Raw genomic sequence first — 13,013 nt, forward strand, 5'->3', positions numbered from 1 at the left:
AGGAGTTGTGACACTTTGGATGTAGCAGGTTTCCATCCTGCAGTCCGACTCAATCACCATGTCACCCATTATAGCCTGCTATTTGCATGTCTTGGTTGACTTGAGTCTCTGGAAAACTGCAATCTTCATATCCCAGATGTCTTTTTAGCTGGAGTTTCCATGTAGCAATCTCAGAGGCTCATGACACTCCGAGTGGTTATGACACGGATATCAACCAAGGAGCCTGGTCGCGCAGGACCATTGCTGAGGGCAAATTTGACTTTTGCTCCTGGCACAGCCTGAACATCACTAGTACTGCTGTTTCTCTGACAAAACATTTGAGTGGGCTTAGGAAACACTCTAGGCCAGGTTGTTCTTGGTCAAGGGTGATCCACAAATGTCTCGTGTGGTTATAGATTCTCAGTCCTGACACTCAGGAAGAAAGCCCCTTTGCACAAAGTAGAAATTCTATGTGTTGTCAAAAAACAACAACAATAATAATAATTTGAAGATTGAAGTTTGCACATGCTCAACTCAGGCAGCAAGATCTGTAGTGTGGGACACATGTCTGCCTCCTTACCCTTCCCTCTGTCTCACTTTTAGGTCACTCTGCTCTGAACTCCAGTTCTTTCGTTTCTCAAAACGGATCATTTGTGCAGTTCAGGGCCACTTTCCAGAACAGCGAGTGTCCTTTTTCAGTCTTTCCTACTAAAGATGAACTCGGTGTTTAGTCAGAGCCTACCTAGTTCTTCTTGGGAGGAACTTCGGACACATCCCTGCCCACAGTCAAGTGCAGCTCACCGACAGCCACTCTTGAAGCACAGTGGGGCCGTCTGGAGAAAGGGCTCATGGTAAGAGCTTAGACTGTTTCTTCTCGGAGATGGTCTTATTTTGGATCCCAGCACTCATGTCTAGGCACGAACAATCACTACTCCCTCCAGCTCCTAGGTGACCCAGAGCCCTCTACAGGTCATCACAATTGCCTGCACTTACATGCACAGCTTACAAAGAGACAGAGACACAGAAAAAGAGACACAGAGAGAGAGATGGGATGGGGAGGGGAGAGGGTAGGGGGACGGAGAGGGAGGAGAAAGAGGGAGGGAGGGGGAGAGTGGAGGGTGGAGAGGGAGGGAAAGGGAAAAGAGGGAGGGAGGGAGGGGAAATGGGGGAAGGAGAAGGAGGGGAGGGAGAGAGAAAGTAAAAATAATGTCTTGAAAAAGGAAATAAACATTTAATGGAAAGTTCCACAAATAAACACTACACTTTAATTTTGTTTTGTTTTGGTTTTTTTGTATTTTGTTTTTTTGGTTTTTTCGAGACACGGTTTCTCTGTATAGCCCTGGCTGTCCTGGAACTCACTTTGTAGACCAGGCTGGACTCGAACTCAGAAATCCACCTGCCTCTGCCTCCCTAGTGCTGGGATTAAAGGCGTGTGCCACCACACCCGGCTTACACTTTAAATTTTATTTCAGTCTGAGTGGCATGCTGAGAACTCAGGCTATCTCATGGCATTCCTGGGATAAAACTAGGGGCTACTATTTATATAAATTGATGAAAGCTTTGTCTATGCTGTAGGAAAATATTTAATCAAAATGGCAGAAGATAACCCACAAGTTACTCTGGCATTTGAGTTTATCCTTAATAAGATTATATGGGTGTGCTGGCAAGGCAGTGTATTGGTTATATGCCCTGGCTGCTCTTGCAGAGGGCCGGGGTTGGAATCCCAGGACCTACGCTGGAGCTAACAACCTCTTAAAATGCCAGTTCCAACGGATCAACATCGACAGGATATTCAAGAATGCATTCTCTTCCTATCTAGGACCTGGATTAGGGACAAGAGAACACCAGATCCCTAGGCCCAGTCTTCTGACCATTCCCATACTGTATCAGGGAAATACTTTAACCTCCGTTTTCTTGCTCTTAGAAGCCAAATGAAACCTGTCAGTCCAAAAGCCTTATCAAGGATGGTACTCTGGTAGTCACCTAAACCAGGTCTCTCCCTCAGCTCTTCCCACTGGTCATTTCCTGTCAGTCACTTCCTCTGAGGTGTTGAAAAGCAGCAGAGAGCTGAGCAAGGACCTCAAAGTCACCCTAAGACTCCACCCTGGTGCTCACACACTGAGAGGCGCTTAAGATTCTCTTGAGAGCTGTCCAGCAGTACACACTTGGGCCCCACCACAGAGAAAAGGAGATCTAAGATGACACGAACCCAGGAGACTAGACCCTGACTCAACAGTGCTTGCCCAGTGAGTATTTGATGCAACACACTGTATCCCCAGGACTAGAGCCAGAGCCACTAAGTTAGTGGCAAGATGTGGTGTGCAATGAGTAGCCGGAGGCATCCTGAGTGGCAAGCCAAGCAGCTCTACAGGGAAACCTCAAACCCAGACTCTTGGGCAGGACTAAGATCCAGCAAGGAAAGCTTCCTAAGAGAAAACTGTTCCCAAGAGTATTATAGCTCAATAACATGGATGCTTTCAGATGATTCTTGGTGAAATAAGCCATGCACTTTTTTCCTTGTGGACAGGGACCTTATGAACATTATGGAGTGGTCTGGAATCCAGGGATAGATGCTTCTGGGTGGCTCAATCTGAGATATTAGAGATGTTTTACTTGATCTTATTTTGGATCCCAGCACTCATGTCTAGGCACTAACATGAGGGTCTCAGGACCTGGGAGGGTCTCAGGTGTTGTCCCTAAGTGACACGGCCTTCCTAGTGGATTGTCATGTTCATTTTTTCTCAGACCAGTAGACCTTGGCCTGAATTGGAACTAATGCCTAGTGTTCTCAATTATGAGAATTCCTGGGTTTTTTGTTTTTTATTTTTTGTTTTTTTTATTTTTTGAACCGACTTCAACCTTGCCAGGTCTTAAGTCTGGCGGCAAGCTCCACAGCCCCACATAAAACTACAGAACAAAACCAAGTCATCTAATCAGTAGATGGGGTAGTGAACTGAAGATCGCCGTCAAAAGACACACAAAGGTAGATACTTCAACAAGTGTTCAGCATCTTCATCATCCCACAAATGGAACTGAAAGTGTTTAAGGTGACTGGTCCCTCTTCCACTATTGTGGATAGCCCTGGGGCTAATTATATTTGATGTTAATTCCGTTCTCCTGTGAGTGGAGTAAGTCAGCACTCAGGTGATTTCCTATAAACCTGCTTCCCACCTTAATTTGTAAAATAAAGGAGAGCTGATGATTGGGCAGATGAAAGGGAAGGTGGAGCGGAAGGTGAGGGGGAGAATAAGGAGAAAATGGAAGAGGGAGAGGATGCAGAGGAGGAGGAAGAAGGAGAAAAGCGGAGCAGAAGCACATGGCCTGGAGAAACTGCATGTTCTAAGGGGTCTCATAGATGTGGAAGATGGTAGTGTAGTGGTAGAACTGCCCGATCTAGGAGCGCAGCATGTAATCATATTAACTGTGTTGTGTTCTCATTGCTGGGGCATATTTGGGAGGAGATTTACTGCAACACTCCACCAGGACTGGTAACAAGGAAACCAAGGCCAACAAACGATGGGCAGCACAGGGAGAATCATGGATGCTTACCAACTGAGACTGGGAAGTGAAGCTTGTATGTACAGCCACCCTGGCTAGCATGAAACTTCCTCGGAACAAGGAAAACAGGACTGCTGTCTGATCCATCAATGTAAGGCAGGGATTCTCAAACATCCAGGCTCACTGTTACACTGTTCACTGTAGCTCAGAAAAAGAACCAGCCAGGGTGAGCGACAACACATGGGTGAGGATGAGAAATCGGGCACACTGACACATCATTCCATGTAAAGGAAAGTGAGCTACACAGGACCCGTGCAGACCTGGAGATCAAGATGCTAAGTGAAACAAGCCAGTCTCAGGAAGACAAATGTCAGGTTTTCTCTAATGGGCAGAAACTATGTGTGCGTTGTTCATCCTATCTGCCTTCCTGTGAGAGAGAGGGAGACAGAGAGAAAGAGAATGCCTGAGAGTGCCTATGTTCAACTGTTTGTGCACCTTTGTGTGTCAGTCTTAGGACAGGAAAAGCAAGAGTGGACCAATTTTGAGAGGGGAAAACAAGAGATACTGTGGGCAAGAAAAGGGAGGCATAGTGTGTGATGCATTTGACACAACATCTGAGTGAGGAAATAGTTAGGTTTGGAAGGAAACCCACATATGAGGGTCAGGAAAGTGAACAGGCCACCAGGAAGAGGATGGAAATACGACATAATCCATGCACGAGTGCACACACACAAACACAACCATAATGCACATTTATTTCAACTGGTTTACAAAAAGAAACCTAAAATAGATCATAATTTTAAAAATATATCTATCCATGACTAAACCAGAGCAAGGATATCATGAGGATAGATGTCTAAGCCTAAAGACCCATACCGCATCTCCAGATCCCAAAGAAAAAAAGTCTTACTGGGTAGGAAAAACTGCAAACCCTACAGCAAGTATGTCGTAGAGACAGGAGAGCTGCCTACAGAATCCAAGGCTCTCTGGACTAATAGGACCCAACAAATCCAACAGAGACTGTAGAAGAGCAGTGCGGAAGGAGAGAACTCACCTTCTGACCACGTGTGACACCCTAACGGTGAGTGCCCAGCACGCCAACCCACCCACTCTCACTAAGAAATGCACACATGCACACAGATGTCTACAGGACCACAGACACACAAACACTGATGGGGGGGACTCAGGGTTCTTCTGGCACAGCAGCAAGTTTTGGAAATCACCTGCAATCACATTTCTAATGCATGAAATATCATACCAGTGGCTGTTCAATGCCAAGCATATGTTAACATTTTCCCAAGCTGTACTCTACAAATTCCTGAGTTGCATGGAATGAAAATTTAATAAACCCATTAATCAACTCTAAAAATAAGAAAAGCAGACCTTTTCATTAAACGTGGGAAATCAAATGACAGTCAAAACTAAGACCCAGGTCCTGTGGGTATAATTGGGTGCCTCAAGCCTGCTCCATGGATTGGCTCTGGACCACTAAGCCTGGTAACAGGAGAGCTGTTTCTCTTCTCTGAATTCCTGGACGTCTACAAAGTTAATGACTTAAAAACAGACCAGCTTGGGTGTTGCCGCTGGTACACGGCTTAATTCCAGCACTCAGGAAGCAGAGGCAGGTGAAACTCTTATGAGTTGGAGAGCAGCCTGGTCTACAGTGTGAGTTCCGGGACACCCAGGACTACACAGAGAATCTCTGTCTCAAAACAAAACAAAATGACCAATCAGCCCTTTGAGAGGTTAGGGAGAGGGTGTAGGTCACTAAGGATATCACCAGCCGGTCCCCTGACTTACTGTGCCACTTGAGCTGCTGAGGAAATAAAAAAGGAAAAACACATGGAAGGGGAAGGTGGGATCAGCCGAATTCTCTAAGTGTGCCTATGGCTAGCAGGATTCCTGGGCTATTTAATTGGTACAGCACAGGAGGAAGGGTTAGCTAGACTTAGTCCATCCATGAGCAGTAAACATCCAAGAGGATGAATCACCTTTGCTAGAAGTTGCTTGTTCATAAACAGTCATGATTGTACTCCAGAGCAAGGCTTTGCTCTTCACCCTGGCACATAACAGGAATGGCCTTGACAATTTTGGATGAGACACCTAGTCTCTGAGTTCTAATTGAGCCGAGTGAGTGTCAAAAATAGACTGCCTCAGGTCTTCACCCACTCAACTTTCTCTTGGTCCCTACACAAAAGCAGGTTAAGGAGTACCCGTCGGGACCTCTCTCCGCCTAGGGCCTTCTATAGCAGGCGGGTCAGAGCCATAAGCATATCTCAGATCTGTGCCAGACAGATCCCCTCTACCTAGTGAATACTGAGTTCCAGCCTGCAATCCACCAGGCCCCTACTTCTGCTTCAAATAGGTCCTGACAGCTACAAGGGACAGCCAGTTGCTTCTGACACTTAAGACACTCTACCTGAGTCCCTACCTCTGGTGACATTTCACCTGGCCCTAGCGCTGCTCTTTCCATTTGTATGGTGCCCATATATGCTAGTCAACTTGTCAACAAGACAAACAGGAGACATCTGAAAGGAGGGAGATGTGATTGATAGAACACCTGCAGAGACAGAGAGAGCGAGAGCGAGAGAGCGAGAGAGAGAGAGAGAGAGAGAGAGAGAGAGAGAGAGAGAGAGAGAGAGAAGAGAAGAGATAGATATTCTTCATCAATGACAGGTATGGGAGTGTGGTATCCTACTACTGGGGGATGTGTCAGGAGCTATAATTAGGATATGCTAATAACTAGCAGGTGATTTTACCTAAATGAACTGCTTCAGGTTATAATATAATCTGCGACAGATTCGCTCTTACAGACAAGGCCCAGGAGAATTCATTTTAGGAAAGATTCCTGCTATTAATATGCTCTTCCTGTTATTAAACATATAACAATCATCCCTTTTGAGCAGATCTCTGCAGATCTACGAAGATGTACTGTCTTATAGTGATGCTATATAAATAGATGACTTCTTAAGTCTTGATGATGATCGTATAGGAATTCCTAAAATTCTTAAACTCTGTGATTATTAAGCTCTTTTTTTGTTTGGTTGGTTTTTGGGTGTTTTGTTTTGTTTGTTTGTTTTGTAGACAGGGTTTCTCTGTATAGCCCTGGCTGTCCTGGAACTCACTTTGTAGACCAGGCTGTCCTGGAACTCAGAAATCTGCCTGTCTCTGCCTCCCAAGTGCTGGGATTAAAGGTGTGTGCCACCACCACTCGGCTATTAAGCTTTTTTTATAGTGGGACTGATAGTGATAGTCAAAATGGCAATGAGAAATCTTCCAGTCTTTCAAGTGTCACCAGTTAATTGCTTTTAGATAGTAACCAGACTTTATCCTACTCAGAGCACATTCTAAGAGGTTGTAAAATGGGAACTAATGATTTAAGTGCTAGGACAGAAGACAAAATATTTACTGGGTTTATCTACACAAAATTTCACTGATAACTTAGTTAAGGTTTTCAACCTTCTATGAACCTGTGGGGCTGTGACAGGTAATGGATGTTTAGCCAGATATTCCTAATGAGTATGCATGTAACCATTCCCTGTTATAAACTTCTACTTCAATTTATGATTTGATTTTTTTATTTTTTGGTTTTCGAGACAGGGTTTCTCTGTGTAGCCCTGGCTGTCCTGGAACTCACTTTGTAGACCAGGCTGGCCTCAAACTCAGAAAAACTACCTGCCTCTGCCTCCTGAGTGCTGGGATTAAAGGTGTGCGCCACCACGCCTGGCTATGATTTGATTTTATGTGTCAACTTGTGATGAACGTTTTTACATGTGATCATGTATTCTGAAAAATGTATAAGTACTGAGGACAAAGAGAGGAAGAAAGACATTTTTTCCCCCTTTCCCCTCAGATAGCTTTCATAGGAAACTTTTTACAACTTAGTAATAAACGCTATAGCCAGTTTTCCAAGTGTCCCTCTTTCTTCCTATGACGTCTATCAGGCTGAAAGTTAGAGTCTTGCAGTTCCTTCTGAGATAGCACAAAGGCTATTTATTTAATCCTTTGCTGTTTTAGGAAGAGGTGATAAGTGCCAGAAAGTGCAGTTTCTGGCTTCAGAGGATCACAGAAGGCAGGTCAGCTACAGCAGCAAGGTAACACTGACTTAAATAAGTAAACGTTTTTATTATTATACAGCAACTCTAAATATCTCATAAGACAGATTCTTACTCCTATACCTAGTAAGACAATGTCTTACCCTCTGCCAATGCTCTTCCCCCTTGGCTGCCTCAAGAACAAACAACCAACAAGAAAGAAGACCCTGCCCCAGGGCTGGCCCCCAGCAGGGATGTGCCCTTACTCGGTAGCATGTCCTGAGCAGGAGAGTCAGGTCAGGATTCCAGCCAGCATCCCTTATCTCTGTAGGCTCTCCTTCACTTCCTGTTTCCAAGTTCCTGCCCCGTTTGAGTCCCTGCCTTGACTTCTCTTCAAAGATGGTCAAGGATGCACGAGCCACTTAAGGCTTCTGTGCCCCTTGTTGCTTTTATTCATAGTGTCTGTCACATCAATCCAAAGAAAGGAGGGAGGCTGGAGAGATGGCTCAGCAGTTAAGAGCATTGACTGTTTGTCGAAGGTCCTGAGTTCAAATCCCAGCAACCACACTGTGGCTCACAACCATCTGTAATGAGATAAGATGCCCTCTTCTGGTGTGTCTGAAAAAATAGCTACAGTGTACTCACATGTGATAAATAAATCTTTAAGAAAAAAAAAAGAAACTTACTACAGACTTGTATTTTGTATACTGGTCCTCAACAAGCAGTGGGTGTCCCATGACAGAGCATGAAGAAGCAAGGGAGGCGGATAGACCCACCCCCTTGGAGAAAATGGATTGGTGAGCAGAACTTTGGGGAGTGGGCTAGTACTAACTGCCAGAAGCTGTTTTAAACTTACACTAACTACCCTGCTGCCTGAGATGAGGTACTCAGATATGCTGCCTGTGTCTCCACATGACATTTCTCACTTTGGGGCAGGGTGATCTCAAGACAAGGGTTTCTCTGTGTAGGCCTGACTGTCCTGGAACTCCCTCAGTAAACCAGGCCTCAGATGCACCCACCTCTGCTCCCAAGTGCTGGAATTAAAGGTGTGCACCTCCACCACAGGGCTTCCTCGTGGCATTTCCAACAGTTCAACTACCAAATGTGGAGAGCCCAGTGACCGTGTCACAAGGGAAGCAGGTCCTGGGGCCTAAGGAAAGAAAGCTTTGGGTGAACAGGAGGAATACACTTCAGACATTCTACACAGCAGGGTGATGGTCATGCTAAAGCAATCTTTCCTAAGATGTTCAGAGCAACTGCCAGCTTCCTTAGGCCTGTGGATTAAAATGGGTGACCCGCATCCAGCCCAAGGCTCGGGCTGGCGGTCGGGGTGGGAGGCAGGAAGTTTTACTGTGCACACCCTACGCACAGCAGAACCCCACTCTGGGCAGTCTGAGGTACCAAGGAACTGCTGGGAGCCAGCTCCTGGGTCCCCGGGCCCTCACAGAGGCCCAGAACAGCATGTTCTAGCTCTTGGACACCACAGACACTGCTCGATGTCACAGAAGAGCTGAGAATGGCCCAGGAGGAGAATTCCGGCTGGTTCTTGCCATGATAAGAGTGTCCTAGGCTTGCTCTGGTGGGCGGCATGGCTTGGTGGTATCCGAGTCTGGGAACACAGACCGGCCTCCTGTGAGAGATTAGATGTGCAGCTCTTTTTTTTTTTTTTCTGGGTTTTCGAGACAGGGTTTCTCTGTATAGCCCTGGCTGTCCTGGAACTCACTTTGTAGACCAGGCTGGCCTCGAACTCAGAAATCCGCCTGCCTCTGCCTCCCGAGTGCTGGGATTAAAGGCGTGCGCCACCACGCCCGGCATGTGCAGCTCTTTAGAGGAAGACCTGCTCCACTGTTCCATGTGGCGGGTCCCCATGAGAAGAGGCAGTCCATGGTTTAAAGGCATTTACTGTCATGGCTGAGAGCTGTGATGAGTGGCACCATACCCCACTTTCCCAGGGCAGGCCTGAGGTTAAATACCTTTCACAGGGAGGAACGTCTGGGAAGGAGAGCTTAATTGGCTAAGCCCTTCAGGCCTTTAGGAACCACATTAAAATGGAGATCTGTCACGAGGCTACATGATCTGTAGTCATGGCCTCTACCTGTGGAGGGGCTTGGGCCTTGTCCTACATGACTGATGACTACAGAATTATGAGCTGGGGCCTCATGTCAGGAGCCTGGTGTCTGGGAGGATGGCAAATGCTTTCTGTTCCTTGCAGCCACACCTGCTGGGTTTCAGGGGTTTAAACCTACCTCAACCAGAAAACAGACTAGACTGCCTTTCACTGTCCCACATAGGCCCTACCACCTTAAGGAGACAGTACTGACACCCTTAACCCCCATGATTTGAGGGAGGTGGGTAGGGAATCAGCCAAGTCTGGGTTCTTTCCAGAGTTAAACCAGACAGTCTTTGCTTCCATAGTTGAACAGTCAAGAGACACAAAGTATTGAGGCTGCAGTTGACCTGGCCCATGATGCAGGTCCTGTATTGGATAAAAGTAACCAAGAATGCCCATGGGAAAGAATAGGAAGGTGGCCTGAGGAAACAGATCTAAGAGTCCTCTGCCCCTTTCCAGAAGGCTCTCTACAAAGCTGAGACAGGAGTCTGGAGACATGTCTCATATATTTTTTTTTAAATAATGGAAATTAAGTATACTAACTACTGAAACTTAGCTAACAGCCTAGACAGAAGGCACCTTATATATGAGATGTCACATCAGTCAAGGCATGCAGGGGACAAACCAAGCCTTTGTCCTCAGCCTCTAAAAGAGCTAGGTCTACTGAAAGAATGTTGGCACAGGTGTACTGTTCTGCCATGGGTGTACTGGAATGACAGCTGTGAGACCTTTCTAGTATCCAAAGAAACACTTTTTTTTTTTTTTCTGTATGTACTGCTCCATGCCTCTTGAGAATGTGATACTGCTGTCTGAGGGAAGACAGGCATGGCTGAATGGGACAGCTCCCACATGCTGCTCTCTGGGAGACCATATCCAAGTGCAGAGCTAGAACAGTCACAGTGACCTCTGAGGACTGATGAAACAAAGGGCAGTCCTCAGCACAGCAGGGTGAAGATATTGCCAGGACCAAGGAAGCCCTCAGGAACGTGTGTCCTGTAACTATGAAATTGATCCTGGCAGCTTGGTAGGAACTAATGAACTTAAAATTCTGGCTAGCTGGGCCCTCACCAAGTATCCAGAGCTGCCGTTGACCCCCTCCCATGCACGGGTCATGAAAGCCCAGCCTTCCTTGTGACAGAGGCTGACATCAGGCCCTGAGGCAGTGAGCACCTCAGGAGGATACGTGGGGGAGGTGATGCTGGTGGTGTCCTAGGTCTGCTGTGCCTGTAGGAGGGAGGAGTATCTCAAGGAATGGTAGGATGTGGGGTTTGCTTAATTGGCCTCTGCCTCCAAAGAACAACCTGGTGAGGACCTGTCACTTCTGATGACACAGGTGCCCCTCATGAGCTCCACTGTAGGCTTCTCCCTGCAGAGGGCAGTTAACCATCAAGGCAGGATGCTCCCCACTTTGGAAGAAGAGAGATGGGAAAGTCTTCAATATTGAACAGTGTTTGCCATAAAGGGAGAGGGCAGTGCCCCTGAAGGAAGGAGAAAGTACTGACTTAGGAGGAGACCTCGGGCTCATCAGATGTCCCACACCAATTCATTCATTCATTCATTCATTCATCCATCCATTCTCTCTCTCTCTCTCTTCCCCTCTCGCTCATGCCTCCACCCTCCCTCTGTCAGGGAAGATGATTAATGGTCCTAGAATGTGATCAGGTTCTCCTGCCCGTGTTCCTGGTCTCCAAAGTCATGAAATTTGTCGTTCTGCCTCCCATAGCAGGATGTTTTTGGATTCAGGTCTCTGAGCTCAATGCCCTATTTCCTGGCAGTCACAGAAACTTTGCCAGACTGCTGCCTCCCAGAGCACCCAGCCTGCACTGCACTATGCTGAGCTCTGCTGCACTCTGGTGGTCATGGGTTCTTTCCTTTGCTGGGATCCCCACTCTGCAGCAGGGCATTGCTTTCTCCTTATCAACGCCAACATCCAGATGATCCTGAGTGATCCACAGACTTCATTAGATCCACTGGGGTCCCTCTGCTCTTTGGAAACACCCTGGAAGAATTCCTAAGTGATCTTCACGTATCACTGGGAACCTGAGAGGTTGGAAAAGCTGGCAGGCCTGGGCCAAGCAGCTCAGGCTTGTCCTGCAGATGACCCTCTCTAGGCATGAGGAGTTTCCAGGTTTCCAGCAAGGGCAGAAACCTTGTGGTAAGGCCTCCTTGTGTACACAGAGAAAGAATCCCAGGCCAAGCCTTCCACTGTGCTTTAGGGCGTGAGCACAGCAGTAGTGAGATCAGTTCCTGGAAATCCTTTTAACCTGGGTCCAGGCTGAGTTCCCATCGAGGACTACATAGAGCATCTTCAGGAAGGAGGGCTGGGTTAGACTGAAGATAAGGGGAGGAGCCCTGCACTGAAATGCTGTCTCCCAGCACTTGGCTGATCAGTGAGTGGGAGGGAGGGGATGACATGGAGTGGAAGTGTGTTTAGGGCTGGGCTGGGCACTTTGACCTTTATGTTTTGGTATGAACATGGATACTCAGACACATACCCTGGCTGTCATGTTAAAAGAAGAGCTCTCCATGAAGAGCTCATGGACATGTGTCCTGCAGCTTCCAAGGGAGGCCAAGCAAGCATTTCTGAGGAGCAGTACGCACACTAAGAAGTCCAGGTTCAACTCAATGGCTTGATGGAGGTCACACAAGAAATGAGGTCTCTGGGTCCCTCCATTCTGCAGCCTTCTGTCCCCTTGGGTCCCCTGAACCAATTATTCCTCCCATTGCATCCCCTCAATGCTCCTTTATATAGCTGACACTGCATGCTGTCTCTAGACAGATGTCTCTTACCATGACATTGTCAACTGCATTTAGGAGGATTCTCATACTTGATCATGAAGTTCTTGTAGGTTCAGTTGCTCTTTTAATCGGGTATGACACATGGATGACATTCCTAGGATGTAAGCCTAGGAACACTGCTGCTATAACAGGTAACAGATGAGTGGATTCCCAGTGACAACCCTTCAAGGTTTACAGAGGCTGCCATTCTCTGGGTCCTCCTATGATGGGGACTTCTAGGTGCACTTTAGTGTATGCTAAAGCCCTACCCTAGTGACAAAAAACCTGTCCCTGCCTCCCTACAGGAATCCTGTCTCTAAACACTATCCCTCAGGTATGAGGCCTTACCATTTTTGTTTTTTGAGACAGGGTTTCTCTGTATAGCCCAGGCTGTCCTGGAACTCACTCTGTAGACCAGGCTGGCCTTGAACTCAGAAATCTGCCTGCTTCTGCCTCCCAAGTGCTGGGATTAAAGGTGTGTGCCACCACTGCCTGTCTAGGCTTTACCATTTCAATCTGAGGAAGAGTCAAGAATGGAATTCTTTTGAACTGCAAGCGGCACAAGAACTGTGAAAAAGAAGTCCTCTTCTATGGCTCCTCTCAGTTTGCAAGCC

The sequence above is a fragment of the Mus caroli genome, unplaced genomic scaffold, assembly GCF_978045245.1.
Source record: "Mus caroli unplaced genomic scaffold, Mus_caroli_1 scaffold_18, whole genome shotgun sequence".
In the NCBI taxonomy this organism is placed as follows: domain Eukaryota; kingdom Metazoa; phylum Chordata; class Mammalia; order Rodentia; family Muridae; genus Mus; species Mus caroli.